The sequence below is a fragment of the Euleptes europaea genome, chromosome 3 (genome assembly GCF_029931775.1).
Source record: "Euleptes europaea isolate rEulEur1 chromosome 3, rEulEur1.hap1, whole genome shotgun sequence".
NCBI lineage: Eukaryota > Metazoa > Chordata > Lepidosauria > Squamata > Sphaerodactylidae > Euleptes > Euleptes europaea.
The window spans coordinates 5008880-5035085 of record NC_079314.1 but is presented as its reverse complement, the minus strand read 5'-3'; the positions used below and the strand labels follow the sequence as shown (position 1 = coordinate 5035085).

The 26206-nt window shown below is 43.8% G+C and overlaps 1 protein-coding gene across 1 annotated transcript in view; it reads left to right on the top strand.

Annotated features, from left to right (window-relative positions):
- Positions 1-2415: 2415 nt before the first annotated feature.
- The window catches only part of BICRA (BRD4 interacting chromatin remodeling complex associated protein), a 148925-nt gene continuing 125134 nt past the window's right edge, over positions 2416-26206 (top strand). Inside the window, exon 1 of the mRNA XM_056847532.1 lies at positions 2416-2533. The gene's annotated coding sequence lies outside the window, so the exon portion shown is untranslated. The remainder of the gene's footprint in view (positions 2534-26206) is intronic.

The following is a 26206-nucleotide window of genomic DNA, read 5'->3' as shown; positions in this document are numbered from 1 at the left end:
GGAATTATACATTCTTATCTTCTGGTTAGTTATTTTGTTCTTTTGGTGGTGTTTAAAATACCTTACATTCATAAATACTGATGTAAAGGATAGGGAACAGCAAACAGACTGTGCATCGGTGTAGGGTATTAATTATAAATTCCCAGTAATTAAAATTCATACATGTAATGCATTTTAGAGTAGTACACAAATGTGAAAGAACTCTGTCCTAAAGCTTCCAGGATTCATGGTGCTATCTGTATGTATTATAATTGTACATACAGTACAATTGTACATACAGTAATTGTATATTTGCTACTGTACTTCCGTGTGTGTGTGTTAAATGCCGTCAAGTCGCTTTCGACTCATGGCGACCCTATGAATGAAAGTCCTCCAGAATGTCCTATCTTTGACAGCCTTGCTCAGATCTTGCAAATTGAAGGCTGTGGCTTCCTTTATTGAGTCAATCCATCTCTTGTTGGGTCTTCCTCTTTTCCTGCTGCCCTCAATTTTTCCTATCATGACGGTCTTTTCCAGTGACTCTTGTCGTCTCATGACGTGACCAAAATACGACAGCCTCACTTCCGTACAATGAGTTATTTAATGCCTTGATTGTTCTAGGAGCGTAGAGAAGAGGTGGCTGTCCCTACTTCTCTAGATCCACATTAACAACTATGCTATGGAGCTGTTTGGGCAGATGTAGCTCATCTGGTGGGAAATTAGTTTGTCCTAGGCGCCCCCCCCCCTGTCATTCTTGCATTGTAGTTACTTACTGGACAGTTTTGCCAACACAGAACAGTTATATGGTAGCCAAAAGCTCTTTAAGATGGCTCATAAGTGTGTTATCAACAATCTGAACCTGTTCCAGCTCCTCCGTACACAACACAAAAAAAGCAGGATTTGGTCATGGAGATAAATAGTTTCAGTTTAATAGGGTCAGGCCGTACTTGCTGAACAGAATAGGAGACAAAATGGATTTCACTAATGTATGCTGGGTTGTGTAACCAAGAGGTGGACAGAAGGTGAGGATCACTATTTAAAACCTTTTTATCTGCCTTTCCACCCAAATAGGGTCCCCAAGGTGGCCAATAGCCAAATTCTGGTGGGAAAAAGTACTGTGCTAGGTGAATCTTGGTGTGACTCTCCACAGCACCTTTTTAAACCAAAAGCACCATATGATGCAGGTTACATCTCAACAGTTAAGATACACAAGTACCATGCATGGGAAACTGAACACAAATCAGTGGACCATGGAGATTATAACATTCCCCCCCCCAGGAGTGAGTAGGACAGCATGAACTGTCTTAATGCTGCTGTGGTCCCATCACTTGTAAAAGTTTAGGAAGACTGAGTAGCGTTTAGTTCCAAGTTTGGCTTACATGAACTGTATACCACCACTGTGGGTTGCTTAAAAACATGATTAACAAACTTCATTTATGCTCAGTTTGCCTGGTACCGTTACCTAGCTGCATAAAACTCTGTCTGGCAGTCTCAAAACATATTTACTCACCGGTTATCTTTATACAGTTCAGTAGGACTTGCTCCTTGGTTTGCATGTTTAGGATTGCTGCCTTAATGAGGTACTAAGCATGGACTATCCCTGATACAAACTTAAGGCATTGTCCAGCCAAGGAAAGCATTTAAAACAAAATTCTCATTGATTTCAGTATAAGAATTAAAACACATGTATAAATCTGTGTGGTTAGAAACCAGTGGGCCATAACTGTTCAGTTTGAGCGGGATTGTGCTCTTAGCTTTGCAGCTGTGTTGAATGAAGTAGGATTAAGGACTTCCCCCTCCCTGGTAATCCCTTTTCTCTCTGAATTATTCGACATCAAGGTCTGAAGGCTTGAGGGGCCTTTGGGTCTATCGGTCTCGCCATCCCATGCATCTTTATAAACATACAGCTTGCCTATGTCTGTGTACAAGGTGGAGACGAATCCCCTGTAAATCCATTCTCTCCTAAATTGCGGGTCTTTTCAGGAAAGCCGAATACCCGTGAGGTCCCAAATATAAAGAGCTGCTTTGGAGCCAGGACTCCAGCAGGAGGAAAGACTGGCGTGCGCGCCTCCCCTTCCTCTTGAGCAGGGAGCGATCGCGGAGGCCGCCCGCGCGCGTCCCTTTAATTCGCCCCCCTGCTTTGACAGCCCTGCGATGATGTCTTCGTGCGCGGCTCTCCTCCGGAGCGTGCGTGCGCGCGCGCGCGCGTGGCTGTTTTGAAAGCAGGGAGGGGGTGGGGCGATACAAATGCAAATTGCGCGGAAAGGGGTGGAGGAAGGCGAGTTGTGTGTGTGTGTGTGTGTTTTAACTTAAAGCTCTCGCTTTAAAAAAAAAAAGTAAACTAAAACCATAGGTGTGCCTATTTCCCTGCCTTTCATCCTCTTGTTTTTCCCTCTTCTTTTTTTTTAACTTTGCCGGTTCTAGGCAGCCCGGCTCCCTTGCAATCAGGCACTGCGCTGACCCGCTATGAGCCTGTGCCTGCTGGGGTCCTGCCTCCGGAGCCCGTGCGGGGATGTCTCGGAGACCCCGCGCTGACTGCTGCTCAAACATCACGGTGAGTTTGTTACAATGTAGCAATTTCGCTTTAAATCTCTTAACTCTCCCTACCTGCAACTCCGGGCTGTGACAGGGCGGAAAAAGCCCGGGGGGAGAGGCGCCCGTGCCCCCCCTCCCTGGGCAGCAGCCCTGGCGGCTCCCCGTGGCTCCCCCCATCCAGTTCTTCCCCCCAAACAGCCTCCTATTCCTGGCGTCTGCAGGGCACGTCTACAGAATACAATGTAGCTTTATAAAAATGATACACAACGTTCTAATCGTTGGGGGGAGGGGGCGCTGGGGGACTCTTCCCCCCCCCACCTCTTCCTTCGCATATCTCCATAAGGCTTTTGGGCTAGGTTTTTCCTTCTCCAGCAAGGGGGGGTGGGGAGAGATTTTTAAAAAATACAGGAGGAGATCCGTTCCCAGCAGCGCTGGATGGTTCTATCTCGATTTAGTTATTTATTTTTATTTCCCGGTTGCAAAAGGCATCATCTGTTTTGTTTTTGGGTTTCCCCCACACCCCCACTCAACCGCCAAAATAAAAGCTAAAGGATGCCCCCAGCAGATGGGTCTTTTCGCTTGGGTCTCAGATGGTGAGGTGTAGGGGAGGGAAAAAGCTTCTCTCCCCCCCCCCCAGTGTTGGATTAAAAAGGGAAGCTGGTGTGTTTATAACTGCTTCTTAAGGCATTTCCACAAACGTAGTGGAGGGATTTGAGCTGGTAGTGTAGAAATGCAGTCTTGATTTCTGTGGAACAAGGAAGATCTGCCAGATAAGGGCTGTCCTCTACTCACCTCCTCTTTACGAGATCTCAAAGTTGAGCTTTAGGCCTTGTCTTGCGAACTATTGCGTGCCTGATTTGATTTGAGAAAACAACAACAAAAACACAGTTCTAATGTATGATCTAACAACTGAATGCATTTGAAATTATTATTTTCTTTTTTGTTGACAAATATCTTCCCCCCTTGTGTTCCTTTCTTTCTTACTACTTTTAAGGTATTCTCTTGGTTTTGTGTGTGGTCTTCGCTTCGTTTAAGTTCAGGATGCCCCTCCCCCTTTTAACACACTGTGTTTAGATTTTCTTTATGCCTTTATATGCATATGAATGCTAGTTCTCTGGCCAAGGCATTTTTTTATTCCCATAATAGAACTTCAACATTTTAATCTTTTTTTTTAGTTTATCGAAGCATCTAAATGCCTTAAAGTGCACAATAATAAACTATGATACCTAGAGAGTTCCAACTATATGTGTGCATAGAGTTGTTCTATTTTCTGAGCAAATTTGTCTTTGTAAATTCAATGTTAAAAATTATTAAGCCGTCTAACTCTATTTTTCTGTTTTGGCCAAATTCATGTTCTTTGGATGTACCTTGGTGACTGTATTTTTTGATTACTGATGATGTTTATCAAAGCTTTCTGTAAGAAAACTGTATACAACAACAGACATGTGGAAAACTCTGAAGGTGGGGGGGGTTGAAGGTGTGAGGGGGTTGAGGTGCATTGTGTTTTGTCAAGACAGCTGAAAACTGGCTTTTAATGAGTGCATTACATTGTTGAGGTTTTGGCCAAATCAGCCTTGTTTTGTCTGAGGCCTTTTAATGTTATCTAAAGAGAAGTTTTTCTCATTTGTTTGAGTATTTTAATGGTTTGAAGGGAATCTAGAATTTAAAAGTTATGATAATATTGGTTGGAGTTTATTTCATTTGCAGTTGGGTTTCATGTACTGTTAGATTCCTGAGTATTTACTTAAGTGCTTGGCTGCCACTGCCAGCCAAGAATTTCACTGAAATGACCTGATTATAAATGAGTGCAGATGATGTTATTTCACCGTTGTCCTGTACACATTTATTTGAAAGTTTATGCCATAGAAATCACCCACACTGCTAACTAAATGTGGTTAAGAATAAAATTTTTAGTGTTAAAGTTCTGAGGTAGTGTTTGAATTCTAACTTGTGTATTTCTATTATTGCTTGCATTGTTAAAAAAAGGATGGATCTCAGTTAAGTCTGAATAACTGCTCCCCTCTTTAAAAAGAGAAAGAAATCTATCCAAAATGGGGGGGGGGGGCTAAAGGTGCAATCCCATGCAGAGTTGCTTCAGTTTAAGCCTGTTGACTTCAGCGGGTTTAGACTAGAATAATTCTGCCAAGGATTTCACTGTCAGTTTGATCCTTTCTTGCTACTTTGACATTTTGAAAATAAGTGTGTGTGTCCCAAAATTGCTCCTTAAAAGTAGCTTACAGTGCCGTCCTAAGCAGATCTGCTCAGTGGAGCTTACTTGCAGGAAAGTGTTCTGAGGATTGTGCTTTTAGTTTCTGACTCTTTTTGCCAAAGAATTCTCCCATTGGTGCCGGTCTGCTATGTTAAATCAAATGGAAGCTGGAGGTTGATGATTTTTCTTTCTTTCAGCAAGTAGTAAAAACAAATTCCTCATATTTGGCAGCTAAGAATGTTTAGGAGAAGTGAAGTTAATTGAAAACATTAAAACATGGAATTCTTGCTATTTTAGTTGGAACTGAGTTATCGTTGTGCCCTTTACATTAATGGTAAATGCAGTTGTCTGTTTTTAAGGAGTGAATATGTTAAATAATCAGAAGAGGCTTCCTCAAGCTGCAGATTGTGGGAATGTATATTTGGGATGCGTTTCTTTAGTTGTATTGCAGGGTACCTGAAATTAGAATCTGATTAATAATGACAGTTCCCCCCCCCCTTCTTATGAACAACCATCTGATCATAACTTGAAAACCATGCCTTACCTTGACTTTTTTGGTGTGAACTGTGTCTTGTGTAGGAAAGAATAATGAAAACTATTCAGGTAACAATCCTTCGTCCAGACAACCCCAGTGCAGACCACAACATTGTGGTATTTCACGCTTCTGTTTATGTCCTGGAAACTGTAGGTCATTTATGCACAGGAGGTTGTGCTTTGGATTTGCTGCTCTCCAGATGCACATTTTCCCCATCCGAATTCTCAGATATCTGCATGGGCGCTTATTATTGAGTTTTGATGGAATCTGGCTGGAGAAAATGCGCATCTAGAGAGTGGCAAATCCAAAGCAAAACTTCCCATGCATAAATGGCCAGGTTTTGAGCAGTTCCCAAGCTGCAGTGGAACCTGGCAGTAGGTCATGGAGGTTTTATAAATTAGTGTTCAGAATACAGGCAGTGGGTGTCGGTTGGGGTGGAGAAGTGTGTGGTTTCAAAGTGGTTGCCAAACACAAATGCAAAATGGATAAAATGGATGACTTTTTTAAATTGGATTTTGAAAAGATTTGAAATTGCAGTTCTGTTAAATGCATCTTGTTAAAAAGGTTAGTTTAAGATTCTGATTTAATACATTTTAAAAGCTAAGTTTGTCTCTCACAACTCCACTTACAGCGCTCTGTCAGACAACACATTAAAATCTAATTTCTCCCTTAAAGAAATAAACAGACTTTGGAGGCAACATTGCAAATACTGGTTGAGTATCAGGCATCCGATATCCGGAATGATCTGAAAACCGGACCTTTTGAGCCAGCATGCTGGCATTAATCACAGTCCCTCAGCAGCGCCAGGGATGGTTCAATGTACACAGAATTATTTAAAATATTGTTTAGAATTACATTCAGAATATGTGTATAAAGTATATATAAAACACAGATGAATGTCGTGTTTAGACTTGGGTCCCATCTTCAAGATATCTCATTATGTATATGCAAAAATTCCAGAATATTCCAAAATTCGAAAGATCCAAAATACGGATCACTTCTGGTCCCAAGCAGTCCGGAGAAGGGATACTCAACCTGTATGATAGGTCTTGTATTTATTATAGTGGTAAGTAATGAATGGCATTGAGTCTGGCAGCTGAACAGTGAGGGTGTTTACTTCCCATCTCATGAAGAAACATTGTTTTCCCTAGTAATTACTGCCTTTGCTTATGGAAGATTTTGTAGTGCAACATATTTTACTGTGTGGCCCTTGTCAGTAAGTGATTTTGATTAGTATCTTTATATGTGAACACAGAGCCAAACAGAAGTCCATTATTTTCTCTTTCCAAGCATTTATAATTGTATAGTGCAAATGGCACGTGAGTTTGCATCCTAGGTAATACAGGCTTCAGTTGCAAGCCAGTAGATAGTAATTTTTACAAAACCAACATGAACTCTTGTTCAGGCAATGCACAAATTTTTAAAAAAGCGAAACCTTTTTTCAAATCAGTGATTTTAATCGATACACTTTCTGGGTGATTTTTAAATGTACTGCACAAAATTTCATTATTAGTTGTAGAACTGCTGGTTTAGAGCATCTAGCTATGTCATGGAAATAACCCGTGTTCCTTCTGGCACAGTTAGCCAAAGCTGTAGGTTTATTTTTATTGATGTAAAACATTTATATACTGCCTTTCCACCCAAATAGGGTCCTCTGGGCAGCAATGCATAAGAAAGGCCTTTATTGTTGGCACTTAGCTTACACTTTATTCATGTTGATTACCCTTTTTAAATAAGGCTCTATCAAAAATATTTAATTGGTTGTCAGCTTTTAGCCATTTAGTTGATCTTAAGTTGGCGAATGATCCAACTCTCTATAGGTGTCTCTTTAACATTTTGAAGAGTCTATTAGGCAACATTAGACTATTAGACAACAAAAAAATGACAGCATACCATTTAATAAACAGAAGTCACTGTTAGAAGGTAAGGCCTGTTATGGTAACACCATAGCCAAAATGGTTTTGACTGGGAATGAGTGGGCCCTTGGCTTGCAGCCTTTACTGATGAAAACTGTTCCCCTCACCAGATAATGATCTAAAGTTGATTCCTACAGCCAATTAAAGCTTTTAGACCTGGTTTTCCAAACTGGGTGGTGGCTGTGACAGGACTTATTGCATGGAAGGAAACGGTGAAAGAAGGACAAAGTTTGTTACGCTGTCGCGTGACTTTGTAAGGTCTATTTGGTACACTTCCTGATTGCGTGTGTGTAATATCTGCAGTATCATGTTTTTATCACAGCCGTAACCTCTGTAAGATAAGATCAAAACTGTTTTGCATCTCCCTGAATGTAGCCACTGCGTAACAGAAAGGCAGTTTTAACTGAAGAGGTTCTGTCTTGTCCGCAACCAGGAGGCAGCTAAATGAGAGGGGTAGGGGAGGAAGAACAGCCACAGGGGAGTCTAGTATGCTTTAAAATAAATGCTTGGGAGGAGGATTTGTCCTTTCCATAATAAGTTATTTGTTTATTTACTTCATTTATACCCCACCTTTCTCCCCATTCTCTCAAAACGTCTTACATCACTCTCCTTTCTTCTGTTTTATCCTCACAACAACCCTGTGACGTAGGTCGAGCTGAGAATGCATGACTGGCCTAAGCTCACCCAGCAGGCTTCCATGGCAGAGCAGAGATTCAAGCCTGGGTCTCTCAGATCCTAGTTTGACTCTGTAACCACTGTACCACGCTGCCTGTCCTCAAGGAATGAAGCCTCTTTGAGCAGTTTCACTGAAAAGAGGCTACGTTTTGTGTCCGTGTGTGTGTTGCAGTTCTGTTTTGGTTTTTCCTTGCCCAGTAAAGAGACAGATGGGGAGGGAAGGAGTCAGGAAAGAGATCTGGGAAAGTGACTGCTTACTTCAGTCTCTGAGAATACTTAATATATGCATGTTGGAATAGCTGGGACTGTGAACTCGGTGTAGATCAGTGGTTAGGAGTGGTGGACTCTAATCTGGAGAACCGGGTTCGATTCCCCACTCCTACACATGAAGCCTGCTGGTTGACCTTGGGCTAGTCACAGTTCTCTCCGAACTCTCTCAGCTCCACCTACCTCCACCTGTTATAGTGAGGGAAGGGAAGGTGATTGTAAGCTGCTTTAAGGCTCCTTAAAAAGGTAGAGAAAGTTGGCATATAAAAGTTGGCATATAAAAGGTAGAGAAAGTTGGCATATTTCTTCAAGTGCTCTGTGGGCCATATTTGCTGGGGGCCTCTCAACCACTCACCCAGTCGTCAGCACAGAACAGCAGCGTGATCTTTGGGCCCCTCAGTGACTGGGCCCCCAGCAGGGTTCCTCCCTCCCAAGGGGCTCTCTGGAAAACTGGGCACTGGCCAGGGATGGATGCAAAAGTAGTTCTCCAGGGGCTCTGTTAGACCCAGAGAGAAACTCCAGGTAACCCAACCATCTTTCTTTGGTTTTGCACATGGTTCTAAAAATAGTAGAATATTGCATAGTATCGTTATAGAGTGCCACTTAGCCCTGACTCAAACCGCCCCCCAACGGGCTGCTTATTTAAAAACGTTCTTTTCTTTTGGCTGAAGCCCTACTTCTGTGTGAAAAGCAGCCACTGTCTCCTTGTGAAGTGAGTTGATTGATAACCAAGCTAAAAAGGCATTTCAATAATGAAGGATGCACACACAGTATACAAAATGCCATCCAAATACAAGGCTATTTGCATATAATAAAATGGCCCATCTAAACCTGGCAATGCCACTACGTGTTTGCAATCGCAGTGACAAATTCCATCATTGGGAATCCCTAGAGGCTTGTCCACTTACTGGATTCCACACACAATTTCCATGCTAATCATGTTTGTTTCCTGCTCCCTACCCCTGCTTTGGTTTGTTTGCAAGAAAACAGTCCAGTTGCTTCCTACTAGATAATACTTTGTTTACATTCTAAATTATACCATGTGTTACTATTGAAACATTAATTTAGAGGAACATGTTACCAGCATATTAGTGTCCAAATTAAAGATCTGGTTTCACTTGGCATTATTTTGCTGTGGGGGGGTGGGAGTGGCAACAGATGGTGCTTGAGGACCTCATCCTGTGGTGCGCTTGTAGAAGCAGAGGAGGGCAGACTTGAATTGATTTTAGTAAGGTTGCCAGTGGGAGAGTACTTGTAGTGCCTAAAGAGTTCTCCAATGATTTTCAAACACCTACACCAGCGAAGTTTGTGTACTTTGCTGAGAAATCCCTTCCCTTGGAACATAAAGATGGTTCCACGTGGGTAGCCATGTTGGTCTGCAGTAGAAGAGCTAAACTCAAGTTCAGTGGCACCTTAGAGACCAACAAGATTTCCAGGGTATGAGCTTCGGAGAGTCGAAGCTTGTTTAGGGAGCTCTGACTCTCAGACATACACTGGAAATCTTGTTGGTCTCCTAAGGTGCTAATGGACGCCAGTCTAGCTCTTCCACACAGGTTTATCTCCTCCTTGGCTTCCACATTAGGGCAATTTTTTTCCTGCAGCTTCCACATAATGCGATGCTGTAACTGCCCAGTTTCCACATGTTTCCGTTCTTCTGTATGTTCTTTGCTAAACCTTTTTTACCCCAATGTTTTTCGACACAATGGAGTCCATGCAAATTAGCACACCATCTGGAAGGTACCATTTGGCTGCCCTATTAAGATCCCGTCCACATTGGCACAATTTCCCTGCCATCATCACCCCCCCCCAAAAAAAGGGTGGAGTGAGCTGCCACAGCAGCTGTAATGACTGTGCCCTCAAGGGTCAACACAGAGTTGCAGCAGATCATGTGAGTATTTATGGGGGGAGAGACCAAAAGGTGTGCAGAAAACTCCCGTGTGGAAGCCCCCTCACCAGCATGCATGCCTCTGCATTTGCAGTAGTGATCAAAGCAAAGCAGAGAATCCTAACCATGTGGAAGCAGCCCTTGTTGGTTTGTCTCTTCTCCTTCATATTGCAGTCTCAGTTGGGAGGGGGGGTGCTAGACAGACCTAGAAAAAGAAGAGTTGGTTTTTATATGTCGACTTTTATATACCTTTTTAAAAGGAGAATCAAACCAGCTTATAGTCTCCTTCCCTTCCTCTCCCCACAACAGACACCTTGCGAGGTAGGTGGGGCTGGGAGAGTTCGGAGAGAACTGTGACTGGCCCAAGCAGGCTTCATGAGGAGGAGTGGGGAATCGAACCCAGTTTTCCAGATTAGAGCCCACCACTCTTAACCACTGCACCACACTGGCTCTTTAGTGCAAACTGTCTCCCAGAACCTCTCCAACTTTCCCTGCATTCGTGCCTCACACAGGAGCGTTGGGCACCTTGTTTGCTGTTGCTGATCTTTTATCGTTGAGAGGGAGAAAGTCTTTTTTCATGTATAATATGAGAGATTCTGAAACCCTGAGGAATAAAACTGCATCATAGCAGTCATGCTCTTCTGTGGCCCTTTGCAGCTGGAACAAGGGATAGGAGCCTGGACCTCAACAAGCAGGATTCCTTGTTTGCTGCAGGGAATGTTAAAATAGGCAAAGTTACAAGAAATAGTAATTTACTCTTCACCACCTGCTAGGTTACTTGTACATTAAGATCTGGTTGCAGCCTTATGATTTCTCTGAACTTATGTCTGTGGATCAAGCTTGTCTGACTGCCAGGGCTCCGATTTGGTTGCTGGGGTTGTGCGGCCAAACACTACTGTTGTCAGGTCCCCCCTGGCCACCAGCGGGGGATGGGAGGGTAGAGTTGCCAGATCCAGGTTGGGAAACTCCTGGAGATTTGGGAGATGGAGCCTGGGGAAGACAGGGAGCTCAGTGGGGTACAATGCCGTAGAGTCTACTCTCCAAAGTATCCATTTTCTCCAGGGGAACTAAGCTCTGTCACCTGGAGATGAGCTGTCATTCCAGGGGATCCCCAGGTCCCACCTGGAGGCTGGCATCCCTACTAGGCAACATCAAAAAGAAATAGAAGTGGTGCTTTTGAAACTGTTCCTCCTGCTGCTGCCTCTGTTCTCAAGTTTTGAACCTCTCCGTGTTGTGTACATACACACACATGAATAACTGAGGGATAATTTACTCTCTGGCATTAGGGTAATTGGGGAGGGTAAATGCATACTTTTAATGCAATTAAATGGGGAAACTTAATAAACTTGTTACATTTGGGACTCTTCTCTCTCAGGGACTCTCTCATTAGTGTGTTGGTAAATTCAGTTGGGAAGGCTTCGCAGTCCTTTTACTGGGAAGTAGAATTCAATCCGCCAAGTTTATTGTTGTTAATATAGTTTCTCAGCAGCAGTTCCAGCGCTCAAAAATAAGAGATGGCAGGAACCTTGGTAGAAATTTGCTGGTTAGGTCTTCAGCATCCAGACTAATGATTTTTCTATCCCCCCTCCCCACTTTATTCTTCAAGCAATGTTTTGTGTCACCTACCTCATCTGTTAGCCATCTATAGTCAAGCTAGCTCTTCAGCTGGGTTGCATTTTGCTTTCCCCCTCTCCCCTCCTTTCTGCAATCGGATCCTGCCAGCGATTGCTTTCTTGATATTTCTTTCAGAAGCGGGGGAATGCACACCCATTTAGCACCTTGTGGCTTTTGATGGCTGGCTGCAGCTGCCTTCTGTGCCTATTCGCAGCTTGCAATATAGCTTCTTTGCACTCTTTGTACCTTGAGTCTACCATTTGTTATAGGTTCTGTACCTCTTACATTACAGTGAAGAATTGGCGTAGGCAAATCTGCAAATACTGTCAGTGGGCAGCAACGCTCGCCATCTTCCTGAATCCATATTATGTCCTGGTGGTTTTTGTTTCTGTGTTTTGTTTCTCTAAAGCACTGGTTCCCAACCAGGGGTCCATGGACCCCCAGGGGTCCGTGAGAACTAAATTAAGGTCCGTGAAACAAAGTTATAAACCCATAATAAATTAATATTTTTAATTAAAAGTTCTCTATTATAAAAATATATATTCAAATATTATTCTAAGTTTAATGTTTAACTAACAGTTATGATTAAAGTTTATTTTCAAATTCTCGGAATTTTTATTTTGAACCTTGGGGTCCCTGTACCGAACAAAAAAGTCCTAGTGGTCCCTGGTCAAAAAAAGGTTGGGAACCACTGCTCTAAAGCGTGAGTGCTAGCAGCTCTCTGTATGTAATACTAACACTGCCTAATTGTAAGATGTTTATTAGGAGTGTGAAACTCAAGACAGTGAATATATTGCATCATCTCAATCTTTTAATGTGCTCCATTAAAGTACCATGTTGCCACAACCATTATTTTTAAAGTGTATCACATTTGTATCCTACCTTCCCCCAGGAGCTCAGTATTATATTAGGGGTTGTCCCATTATATCCTTCCTCCCAACTACCCCAGATTGCTGAGTCAGGGTCTTGGCCAAGTGAGCTTTGTACAGATGTGAAGGAATTTGAAGCCAGACATCCCTGGTCCCCAGCACTAGTTCAAGGGTGCCCAGTGAATCCTTAACCGTGTTTGAGCCCCCGTCTCTCAAGCCTGAGCATAGCATATTGTCAAAGAGTGGTTATCATTTTGAGCTTGGCTTTGTCTTCGGGGCCACCTCTACCGATATGTGTTCCAAAGACTGCGGCATGGTTGAATCAGGGACCCTTATTAAACAGATCCTCCATTGAGGTTAGTGGGAACTGCTGTTGCTTAGACATGGCCTTTCCTTGGTGGCCACTCCTGTTGCATGGCACAGGTTTCCTGAGGACGTAAGGAAGGCCCCAACCTTGCAGAGATTTTGGAGGCTATGTAAGGCATAACTTTTCCGCTGTGCTTCTGTTGGCTTCTGAGCAGAGGTAAATTCTTACGATGGTGTAGGTGGCCTGCTCTCTTCTTATTTGAATTGTACAGGTAGAGTATCCCTTATCTGGACTGATCTGAAAACCGGACCCTTCGAGCTGGCATGCAGGAAGATCCGTGCCACCTGCTTTCAATGTTTCCTCTCACTTAAAAAAAATAAAATACAGGGCACACTGCATCGTAGGTAAAGACGTAGCCTGCCGTTGTTAGTTTGGTTTTTGTTGTTGCTCTTGTTTAACAGCTGATACGGGTATTCTGGTGAGATAGTTACACCTTTGCTTTCTGATGGTTCAATGGAAACAATTTTTTTTTTAAAAAAAATTCAAATTACATTCAGGCTATGTGTATAAAGCGTATATAAAACATGAATTTGGATCCCATCCCCAAGATCTCATTATGTATATGCAAAAATTCCAAAATATTCCAATATATGGCTAGATCTGAAGTACAGACCACTTCTGGTCCCAAGCAGTCTGGATAAGGGATACTCAACCTGTATTTTTGTGAAATGAGAGAAACATCATTCCAGAGAAAAAGTCTCTGAGCTCTCTTCCCAGCTCCTGTCTGCCTTGCGCTCTTTTTCTTTTTGGTATAGTTATCCTTTTGCCTTGACCTGGATGGCCCAAGTTAGCCTGATCTCATCAGATCTCATAAGTTAAGCAGGATCGGCCCTGGTTAGTTCTTGGATGGGAGATCACCAAGGAAGTCTAATGGGAAACCACCTCTGTTTTTCTGTTGCCTTGAAAACCCTAATGCAGGGGTGTCAAACTCAATTGTTACAAGGGCCAGCTATGAAATAAATGTCACTTGGTCGGGCCATGCCTCACCAGCCCAGATCAAGATTGGCGGGGGGAGGGGGCTGCCTCGCCTGGCTTGCGGGCCGGATAAGAGCTCTTGACACCCCTGTCTTAATGGGTTGCCATACGTTGGCTGCGACTTGACGGCACTTTACACACACAGTCATCCTTTGATAAGCATGCTGTGAAAAAAACCCTCTACCCAGATCTAGGTGCCTAAAGTTACATGCAATAGATTTGGAGGCACAAAGCTTGAGTCATTGCAGTACTTAACTGTTAAATTGGTAATATCACACTGGAGAACAAAGAGGCCCTAGAAAATACAGAAGCTGGCTCTCACTGAGCTAAATAACTGGGCCCCATTGTCTTATCTGTAGGCACTCAATAAATTTTGCACTGTGCCATCCCTTGCCCTATGCTAGTCAAAGCTTGTATTAGAAGCAGCTTTCTGGTAAGACTGAAAGGAACGGGAAAGGATGTGCATGGTATTGTGCTAAATAGAGGTAAGATGTCCCAGCAGCCTGGGCTTCTACAGTGCTAGACCGCTTGGCCCTTACACCAGATGGCCACCTCCAGTTTACCCACGAAGGCTGGGTGCCTGATCATTAGATCTGGGAAGCTACAAACATCAGATAGAAGCCTGACATTATTCCCTCTGTGTCCCGTTGGCTACAGAAGCTGGCACCCCTTAAACAAAGCCAGCTGAATCAGGAGCGCAGCTCAGACTGAATTTTGACATGACAATTGCCAAATAGTACATGCCCGTCTGTTCAGATGGTCTAGTGCAGTGGTTCCCAACCTTTTTCGAGTCGCGACCCCCTTTTACAATTGCCAAGTAACCTGCGACCCCCGCCACATTTGCATAAAGCCATAAAATAACATTTTCAATAAAAAACACATTAAAAAGAAAACACATTATAAAAAGAAAACACATTAAAAATAGATTTTGCAGAATATATGAATGTATGTACAACCTTCATGTACAGGCATACACCTGTTTGTAAGAAGAAGCCACTGCATGTTCACTTTCAAAATGAACCAGTACCTGAATAAACGTGGGGTTTTACTCATACACTCAGCCACGCACACTGAAGTAATTGAAGAGAAGCTCTCTAGATGTCTACACTCCGCAGTGGCGAAGGAAGGACTGAGGGTTGGAAGACGCCCCTCCCCCTCCCCTCGTTTTGGCGGGAAGAGCCGTTGCCGGGCAAGAAACGGGCGAGAGGGAGAAATTTCTCCGTCGCTGGCCTGCGCAGGTCCCATGTGGGACTGCACAGAGGCCACGAAGATGCATACACACATTCACTGCAACCTGTGAACAGAGCTATTGTCTCTAGCAGGGCCGGATCTTGGGGGGGTTTGGTGGGGGCACTTGCCCCCGGTGCAAGGAGAGGGACAGCGCCAGCGCAGGCATGGGGAGCGTGGGCATGGGGAGAAGGAGCACCGCCCTCAGCGCGGCAACACCGCACAGCCCAAGAGACGCTGCCGCCGGGAACCGAGGTGGGGAAGGGCGCCAGCACAGGCATGGCGAGCGTGGGCACCGCCCTCAGTGCCCTCACTGTAAAATATGGTTATCAGTAAAAATAACGTGGTGACCCCTCAGAAAACACTTCGCGACCCCCTTGGGGGTCGCGACCCATAGGTTGGGAACCACTGGTCTAGTGTCATCAGAATGCCGGTGAAGACTAATTCACCCAGTCAGTGCTGGCTACGTTAACTCAAGATCTCATTGCCAAATCCAGTTCAACAGCCATACTCAAATCCAATTCAACAGCCATACTCATAGCGACTCTTTGGCTGTAGTTGCCATTTTTTCCAGTTCTTGTCTTTAGGCCATCCACTGTTCTTCACCCTTTGGTTGTCTCTTCTGTAAAATATTATGTGTTCTGCTCATATTTTCTCCTTTCTTCTACCTGCACATATTTTCTCTCTTCTTTCTTCTACCTGCACAACACATTTCCTATTCTTCATCAGCTGTTCGTCACATGGTCTGTTACCAGTAAAAAATCTGAAGTGAACAGTAAGTATACAGAATCTTCTTTCCCCATATTTACTTTTTTCTTGTATATCATAAAACCTGATATCACAGACCTTCTTTTAAAAGCATGCTCTGGGTTACGCTAAGGTGTACAGAATTATAAGCACTACCAAGCTTAAGGAGTCTTTACCCACCTTTTGTTTCTCGTGTGTTTCTGATGAAGCGTGCAGAACACACTGCAAAGCTTCAGCTTTCGACTCAGTGCCTTATGCCAGACTTACTTTCTGAACTACCAATTCCAACCCAGTGCCTCTAGGTCCCTTTTCCTTTCATTTAAAATGCCCACTCTCTTTAGTGGCCACATCCTCTAGGCATTTACTATGTGATCCATGTTCGTTTTGTTAAATTTGCATCTGAAGTCGCATGGGACGGTGGGTAGGTGGTAGTTTCAGAGGGTAATGCTGAGTGGAGAAGGGGTTAATCATGCATACTGCTCCTCACATCACATCTTCTTGGGGGTGCTTTATAATGGAGACGCGTCCATTAGGCTTACCCTATAAAAATAGTGCTTGTACTTGGGCTTGAAGGAGTACAGTTCCTTGGTTATTCTTGGTTGTCTGAGTCTGGCTTTCACCAACTAACCAAGGCCGATGGATTCCTATTCTTATGAGATCTGCATTATCCAGCCTTGCTTCTGAACCCCACTGTTGATTCTCCAGATGCCCATAGCAATGCACTTTCTTTCTAAATCCACATCCCCTTCCTAGTTGAACTCAGGGAGTTCAGGCAAAAGTTCTGTTGTCTCTGAGAAAAAAAATGCGCTTGGCAGCTCCAGAAACTCCTGGCCTTTAATGACTGCTACAAATGGATGCTATGTTTTGTTTTCTTTCCTATTCCAAGTCTTCATTCTGTTTCCTCCCTCCATGGAAAATATTTCCAGTTTCTGATTCTGCTGTTACTGGTTGCATTAAGAAGTGGAAAAGTGAAGCCAACCAAATTCATGCTAGATGCACTTTAAAGTTGAATGTCCAATCAGTAGGAAAACCAAGAGAATCATACAGTTTCTCTCACACACCTTCCTGTTTGAACTAGTAACCACAATCTCCAGCTTCACTGAAGCCATTTTTTCTCACCAAGTCGCAGCCGACTTATGGTGACCTCATAGCGTTTTCAAGGCAACAGACATTCAGAGGTGGCTTGCAATTGCCTGCCTCTGTGTAGCGACCCTGGACTTCCTTGGTGGTCTCCCATCCAAGTACTAACCAGGGCTGACCCTATTGTGCTTCCAAGGTCTGAAGAGATCAGGCTAGTCTGAACTATCCAGGTCAGAGCTCACTGAAGCCATAGGACAGAAATAAATGAACTGTGTTTAGTTCGTATCCAGTATGTCTCTACTGCTACCATAACATGCTAAGGTTCTGTGGAAGCTGGCAACAGCCCTTTGGGAAGAAGCTATGGTGGCGAAGAAGAGTGGGTTTTTATATGCTGACTTTCTCTACCACTTAAAGAAGAATCAAACCGGCTACAATCACCTTCCCTTCCTCAGAACAGACACTCTGTGAGGTAGGCTGAGAGTGTGTGACTAGCCCAAGGTTACCCAGCTGGCTTCATGGGTAGGAGTCGGGAAACCAACCCGGTTCACCAGATTAGCCTCCACCACTCATGGCGAATCAAACCCAGTTCTCCAGATCAGAGTGCACCACTCTTAACCACTCCACCATGCTGGCTCTCTCAAGTGTCGGGGTTCCAAAGAACGATGTATTGAGTTAGCTACTGGGTTCCATTGAAGGCTGAATGCTTCTAGGCTCAGTCTGGTGTGTGAGAAACCTAATATGAAATGTGTTGAGAGATGGTCTTGTGACAAGTGACTTCTCAGAGGCAGGTACCGAAATGCCTCTGCATTGCTGGAGCTTCTCATCCTGCAGCCTAGTCCCATGGATTGCTGAGTACTGATGCCTCCTCCCTAATCCCTCTCAATTCCTTCAGTGTGATCAGCCTTCACAACTGTCACTGTTTCGGTCTTTCCTTTGTAGCGGTCCTTAACTCCTGGGTCCCTTGACTACAGCTGCTCACCTGTCTACTTCAACCCTTGTTTTGGGCCCACTGGACTCTGTCCCTTTGTCTTGGCCAGTGGTGTTTCTGGCTTGTTGCCTTGCCTACCGTTGATTCCCTTTAGCATCAGGCCTATTTCTTCATTCACCTCTCTTGTTTCTGAGCAAGAAGAGAGTTGGGGAGAAAAAGCAAAACATCTTCCACCTGTGGCCCCAGATCAGCCGTTTAGATCTGCTTCCATGCATGGTTGGCCTTGATTAAGTCCTTAGTTGTTCCAGTTCATATCTAGATGATGATGGGTAGCAGTGTTAGTTTGTCTGTAGCAGTAGGAAAGAGCAAGAGTCCAGTAACATATGAAGAAGAGTTGTTTTTTATATGCCAATTTTCTCTACTTTTTAAGGAGAATCAAACTGGCTTACAATCGCCTTTCCTTCCACTCCTCATAACAGGCACCTTGTGAGGTAGGTGAGGCTGAGAAAGTTTGGAGAGAACTGTTACTGGCCCAAGGTCCACCCAGCTGGCTTCACAAGGAGGAGTGGGGAAACCAACCCAGTTCTCCTGATTAGAGTCCTCCGCTATTAACCACTACACCACGCTGGCTCTCATGACTCATGAAATCTGTAGTATCTGAAGAAGTGAGCTGTGACTCATGAAAGTTCATACCCTGCCAGAAATTTTAGTAGTCTTTAAGGCAGGGTGGATTTGATTTAAATCGTTTTTTATCCACCTTGCTTTAAGGTGCTACTGGACTCCTTGGCTCTTTTCTACAGTTTATATCTAGCCATTCTTCCTTTTATTGCTTAAATGTGTGTTCCTGAAAAAGAAGGGCAGGATACCAACGCAGAAAACAGTGTTGCATGGCATATTGGTAACAGACCCATAATCATTAATGGCTGAAGGTCCCCAGAGTATCAGTGGTAACCTCGATGGAATCATAAGATGCTGACACCTGCAAGAGCACCTCCCTCAGACTGGAGAGGGTGGTATGTGCAGAGTGTGTGCTTGCAGGTATGTGGCTGCCAAGATTCTCGTGATCTCGGCCTCTGGACTCATAAGGTGGAGCGTTGGCAGAACGGGGCAACAGCTGGCATGTCAAGGTGGAAGCTGAAGGCATATCTGCTGGCTTGGAGGTGGAGCCTGAGGAGACAGATGTGGATTCAACAGCAAAAAGTCATCACCTGTGGTACTATTCCAAAGATGTTCTAGAGGAAGAAGGAAGTTTAAATGTTCTAATGGGAGAGGACAATGGGGGTTGGTCCTCAAGGCATACAGAAGACATCTCTTGCTTCTGGCTCTTCACCCTGTAATCTCACTTGAGACTCTGAGAAGAGGGCTAAAGCCCTGAAGCTTCAGGTCAAACTCTGAGATCTGGTAACCTTATATAGACATTGGGCAGAGAACCATTGTGTGTGTGTGTGTGTGTATGCGCGCGCACGGGGAGGGGAGGTTGTAGTGGCTGAGAAGATACAGCCAATGAAGGAGATTGTGTTTTGAGGCGTAGAACCATGCTCCATTTCCAAAATGTGAGGCTGTCAGATTCTTCCTGGCATTTATACTGGCAAACCTGGAGAATGCAGTTTGCTATGAGGGCTTCCTCTGCCAAGGTTTCTGCAAATGAGTGAGAGATTCCGCCTCTTACCATTCAGCGGAATTGAGGTCTTCAGTCTTACTGAACAATCAGTCTGACAGCTTTTTATGACCTTAAAATTCATATAAAACAATTTATAACTTAAACCCCCTTTTTTCTTTAAAAAAATCTTCTGTTGAGACTGTACAGAGCTTACCTCTGAAAGAACTATCTCTGAATAGCTGGTCGTTCAGGGAAGCGTGACAGTGTGTCTGGTTTGCAGGGATTGAGGTAATATTTGTGTGTAATATAGCAAGAGGCAGAAGAATGCAGCGCTCCATCTCTTTCCCCATTCGTTGAAAAGGGAACGTTTTTCCTTCTCTTGTATTGCTCCTGCTGCTGCTGCTGCTGTGGTTGAGGGAATGCAAGTCTGGAACTGATTTCAAGCAAAATGTTAGAAGTAAATACAGTGTGTTGGGGGAGGGGGGAGAAAGGAAAGGCAGTTGGATATGGAGTTCTGTTGTGAAAAAGAAGGTCCCTTGACCTAGAAATTAAACATTTTAGCTACCACCTATGTTTGGGGCAACATTGACCTGGCAGAACTGGAAAAGACCAAATGCTGTTGCTCAGCCACTATTTCCTGTTAAAATGTAATGTTCTTAATTCATTTCTATTCTGAGATGCAAGAGGCCCATTTAGAATTACTCAAAAGGAGCCTATCTTTCAAATGTTCTGTTTCCTTTCCAGTTGCTACTTTCACTTTAAAAAAATAAATGCGTATGTTTTAGGGCAGTGTTTCTCAAACGGGGGTCTGTTTGCGAGGGGCTTGGCTTTTCCCTTCTTTTGATGAGTTGAACCTCGGAGCACGACTGTCACGTGCAATGACCTAGCTTTCATTGTACTTCAGAGTAGTAGCCAGAAAACATGCCAATTAGTTGCACAGATTCAATAGCCCTAGGAGCTCTTAATTGGTTGAGGGGCACCTAGAAGGTATGCTCTCAATACTCAAAGTAGTTACTTAAGACAGGGGTGTCAAACTCTATTGTTATGAGGGCCGGATATGACATAAGTATCACTTGGTTGGGCCAGTGTGTGTGTTGGTGGCTGCAGGCCGGATAAGAGCTCTCAAGGGGCTGGATCTGGCCCACTGGCCTTATGTTTGACACCCCTGACTTAAGGTATAAAATTGGTTTTCATCCTTATTTTCTGATGCAAAGGATTGTACCACACAGAGATTCCACTTGGCATCCACAGGCAATACTAGCCAATGGTGGTTTTCAGATGGATATTGGAAGTTCAGGTTTTGTGTGACATTGGTGTTTTTCCTCATATCTAACAAAGGGAGCTTTGACTCTTTAAAGCTTACACCCTGAAAATCTTGTTGGTCTCTAAGGTGCTCCGGAACTCACATCTAGCTGGTCTTTTTCTGTCCGTGTAAGCAGCTTTTGATAGTTCTTCCAGGCCCTTTCCCACTCCTGTTAAACCAGCCTCTTGTCTTTGTTTTTTTTACTGCCAAGTCACAGCTGATTGATGGCAACCCCTAGGGGGGTTTTTCAAGGCAAGAGACGTTCAGAGGTGGTTTGCCATTGCCTGCCTCCGTGTCATGCCCCTGTTATTCCTTGGAGGCCTGTCATCCAAATACTTGCCAGGTTGTCAAGGCTGAGAGTGTGAGACTGGGCCAAGGTCACCCAACAAGTTTCCATGGTAGAGTGGGGATTCGAACCTTGGTGTCTCAGATTCTAGTCTGACACCTTAACCACTATGCCATGCTGGCCCTCAAGTAGCCTCTAGCTAGAAGTTATTAACCAATAAAGAAGTGCCCTTGTTGCCTCTGGCAAGGTCTTTCCAGTCAACAGGTAAAACGCTGAGAAGTTGAGTCAGGGCCTTCTGAGTTGTGGCCCTATTCAGACTTGCTTTGAAGGTGCAACTGACATTCTCCTTGCATTGGAGGATGGAGGCCTCTTTGGGGAATGTGAAGCTTTCAGTGCATTTTGGAAAGGGGCACTCTGGGTCATGGCAGGTGCCCGTGAGGGGAGAAGGGGAAGAGTTTGGAGCTCTGCAAAGGATTGTAATCAAAACCGGGGGCGGGGGCTCTCAGTTGTTATATAGTTAGGATTGCTGACTTAGAGAATAGAAATCTTCATCACCTTTTCTCTACACCCACGATTTGCTAGGTTGTAGTGAATCCTTTTAGAGAGAGTCAGCATGGGGTACTGGCTGGAGCAGGGATGTCGAGCTCATTTGTGACGAGGGCAAGAGAGAGAGAGACAAGATACATGGACTAAAATGGTCTTACCAACAAGGTTTACAGTCCAAGTCTTAAGTCACTTAAAAAAATAAATCACATCCAAGTGACATCTGCCATTTGGACTAAGAGACTACTCTGTGGCAACAAATTTTCATTGCAGCCGTACAAAATTTTGCTACCTGACAGGTGATTGAGGGATTATCTCCTTGTAGGAGCTTTTCTATCTTTTCTCTTTCCCTGTCGGGTCCCATTCTCAGTATGAGGGGCTCAATAAACTTAAAACGGGGTATAGTGTCAAAGTTACAGTTCCGGAGAACATGTTCAGTGGTTTCTAAATCCCCGGATTTGCAGGGGCATAGTCTCTCTGCCCTGGGTATCTTCTTGAATTTCCCCTCTAACATAGCAGAGGGTAAGGCTGCGCACCTAGCCAAGGTAAAAGCCCTCCTATATTTATCTCTAAGTAACGGAGATAGGCAGCCTTAGAGCAGGGGTGTCGAACTCATTTGTTACGAGGGCCGAATTCTGGGGATCCGAAGCGGGGCAGTTCGGACTTCGGCACTGCCCGAATTTAAAAGGGCCGAATTTTGCCGAAGCCGAACTGTACTGAATTTTTTTCCCCAACAGCCCTACTCTCAGCCTAGCTGCCTCAGCTGTGCTTCTGGCGAGAGGAGCCTTCTTAAATACTCTCAGCCCCACCTCTCAACAGCCAACTGCAGAGCAATTAACTTCAGCCACACCAGCCCTTCCTGACTCAGCAACAGCTTTCTCTAAGCTCCTGCTGTGTCTCACATGGATTTTAGCACAATCCACTCACTTTTTTTTACTTTGCAACATAAGATACAAATAGGTAATAATTTTCAAGAAAGCTGAAAGCGGCTTGGGGAGGTTTCATTCCCACCCTGGATGCATGCATTTCTTTCGTCCTGCTGCCACCTTTGGTTAAGCAGGTTTTGAAATGATACAAAAACCTGCCATCCCTGCTCACAAGATTTGAGATTGGGAGGACCTGTATACACTGCAGGGAGTGATCTGTCTTTCAGACCACTGTTGATTCTCTGGAAATGCTTTGGCTTGAGTGACATATCCACATTGTACAAGCATCCTTTCCAAATTAAGGAAACCTTCTTATATCGAAGAAAATCTGTTTCTTTGCCAAAATTGTTTTGATTGCAAAATGTTGAATTTATAAAGCAAGTACTGTGTTGGCAGAGGAAATGAAGTACTGATTTTAGGACTTCGGGGGTTAGGAAGTGACCAGGGAGCCATTTTGGTGGTAACAGCCCTTTCTCCTAGATTTATTATTATTGATGCATTGCCATCAATATTCAAGGCACTTCATAGTAGGAACAAAAAAAAGTCTAGTCCCCTTCCCAAAGGATATGCAGGTTCACTGGAGTTGAACAACAGCGGGGCAGAAGAGATGTCAAAGTTAAACGGGGTGGATGTGATCAAATGCAGTTAGATGTTATGACGGGAAATGAAGATGAGAAGCTAAGCAGGGACTTTACAACAAGGCCTTGCTCTTTTTCCCTTCACATTTTTAACAACCATAAAGGCTCAAGACTGTAAAATTAATCTAGACTTCCCTGGATTCCGAACTCGGAATCAGATCTAATTTGGTCAGGTATGGCAAGATCAGTAAAGGCTGTACAAACCCTAACCCAGTGCCTGAAGGCAGTGGGGGGGGGGCATAGGGTAATAAACTTGGCCAGATGAGGCAGAAATGCTACTGGTGGGTGGAAGGTCTGACCTGGGATTTAAGGTGTCACTCACTCTGGATGGAGTTGCACTGCCCTTGAAGGAACGGGTTCATGGGTGGGGGGTGGGGTGATCTTGGACCGAGGCCTACTGCTAGGTAAGCAGGTAGTAGCTGTGACCAAGAATGCCTTTTATCAGCTTCGACAGGTTAGCCAGCTGCCGCCTTTCCCAGACATCGAAAATCGGGCTGCTGTGGTGCATGCCCCTTATTATGTCTAGATTATACTACTGCAATGAACTCTATGTGGCTGCCCTTGAAAAGTGTTCGGAGTCTTCATTTGGTACAGAATGGTTCAGCCAGGATATTGACTGGATTGGGTCTTAGGGATCATATCAGCAGTCTTGGCCCACCCACACTGGCTTCCAATTTGTTTACAGGCATAATTAAAGGTGCTGGTCTTGAACGTCAAAACTCTGTATGGCTTGGGACCAATATACCTGAAGGACTTCCTAATCCCTTATGAACCTACACAACCATTATGATCATCTTCGGAGGCCCTGCTTCGTAAACCGTATTTTGGCCTTTTTTTTTACTCTTTTAAAAGTATGTTCTGGAGGGCAGGTTATCTTAATGGTTTTATAATGTGATTTTATCATGTATGTTTTAAATTGTTAGCTGCCTAGGCAGTCCTTGTAGAGGCTGAAAGGTGGGCTATAAATTCTGTAAATAATAATAGTAATAACAAGATGTTGAGATGTCGTTTCCCTTGTATGTCTTGTCGTTGAGGTCATTGGCTAATACGGCTTTACTCGGTTATCATTGAAGGCATCTGCTGAACCTTAAAAACCTTTGTTTACAGTTGTCTTAAACTGGATTAGAATATTTTCTAGCTCACCATTAAGCAACCAGTTCAAGAGGTAGACATGCATAATGCAGTTGCTTTACCTGTTCATAACAGAGGCAGACTCAATGACATGACATGTTTTTATTGGAACAACTTCTCTTGGCAATAGAGTAAGCAGACTTTAGACCTATGCAGAACTCTTAATTGGTTTCCTTTGTAGTGTGATTTCCATCCTTTACTCACCACAAAATTGCCATGTACCATTGCCCTGTTGAAACCTAGTAAGAGCTGGAAAATGTTCATATGTAGAACTTGAAAAACCATGGATCCCCCCCCGCTTGCTTGCCCAATAGGCTAGAAGTTTTGTGCTGGGTTCTACAAGATTTAAAATGTCTTCAGTTTTATGGTCTCCTACTAAATTTTGGTGCTAGCTGCTAGGAATATTTTGCTACCTTCGGCTAAGGATCTTAACTTTTTTGCTAGTTAACACAATAAACAGAAGTCAAGGAAGAGATGAGTCGTACCGTTGCTTTCTTTCTTTCTTTAAACAGCAAATACTCCTGTTTGAGTGTGCACCTGTAATCTGGGCTAGCAGAGGAGTGAAAATCTTACTGTTGAATTAACCCTAAGAAGTATTTGATCTGATCTGCTTTACTCATACAAGGACTGTTGAGCACACTTGTACTTACTGCTGGATGACTGCCTAAAAAGAATAGAAGGGAACCAAATAAGCCTAATAAGCCATATTAATGTTTCAATATTTACTCAAAATGCAAAACAAAACCCAAGCACTGGCAATCAGACACAAAGGTAGTCCATGTAATACGACAGTAGACCTGATTGTTGGCGCTTTACTGTTTTTAAATACAAAAATATACTTGTCACTGTGTATCTAAGGGCTGCTTCATGTGTTAGAAAGACATGTTTTGGGGTTCTGTGACTCCCAGGCATGTGTGTAGGTCAAAATCAGTTGAGGACTGCATCATTCAGAGAGGTGGTGTTTATGTCTTCCTCCCCACACTGTTTTCCTGAGCTGAAAAGGCTCTAGAGCCACTGGTTTTTCCATTAGGGAAACTTGCCCATACTGACGGTTACAGGCAAACTTTCCCCAGCAGAGCAACTAGTGAACCCTTGGGGCTATTTCAGGTTGAAAAAGCAGCACAAGAGAAAGTCTTCCATACCCCACGTACGGCAGTCCTGATCCAAATCTGGGTTGCACCTGGGTTGCACAGAACATATTTTTGTAACATGTGACTTGGCCCCTTAAGTTTTTAAAAGACAGGCCTGAGCCCACAGACTCACAATCTAAATAATAGGGTTTGCTGGCTGCATTTAAATGTAAGAGCATTTCTGGTCTGTTTCTGTGTAAATAAAACATCATGGTGAATTTTGTCACTTGAGCGGCTGAGGGTGTAAATATTCTGCTATCTATTATCTTCTGTTTTATATTGGGGATGTGTGGGCAACAGTTTTTCACACATCTTTCACCCACCATCCTGCCTATAGGAGAATGCAGACAGTGAAAAAGAAACTTGAAGCCATCTGAAAGCAGAGCTTCCTCCAATATCTTTTCACTTCTCTCCCATCCTTACTTGGAATCCCTGCAAATTTGATGGGGGAAAAGTAATAATCTTCAGGGTGGTGTTTTTTTTGGGGGGAATACAGATAATATGTCGTGTATATAAGAATAGATTTATTTTTTCTATTCCATCTCTCCATGTTGTAAGTTTGTAGTGAGACCCTAAAATGTTGAGATATTCACCATTTCTGTGGTAGTAAATTGACATTACAAATTATGCATGGTATGGAGAAAGTGGACAGGGAGAAGCTTTTCTCCCTCTCATAATACCAGCATGTGGGGTCATCTGCTGAAGCTGGAAGGTGAAAGATTCAAAACAGATAAAAGGAAGTATTTCTTCACACAACCCATAGTTAAATTGTGAAACTCCCTGCCCCAAGATGTGGTGATGGCTGCCAACTTGGAAGGCTTTAAGAGGGGAGTGGACATGT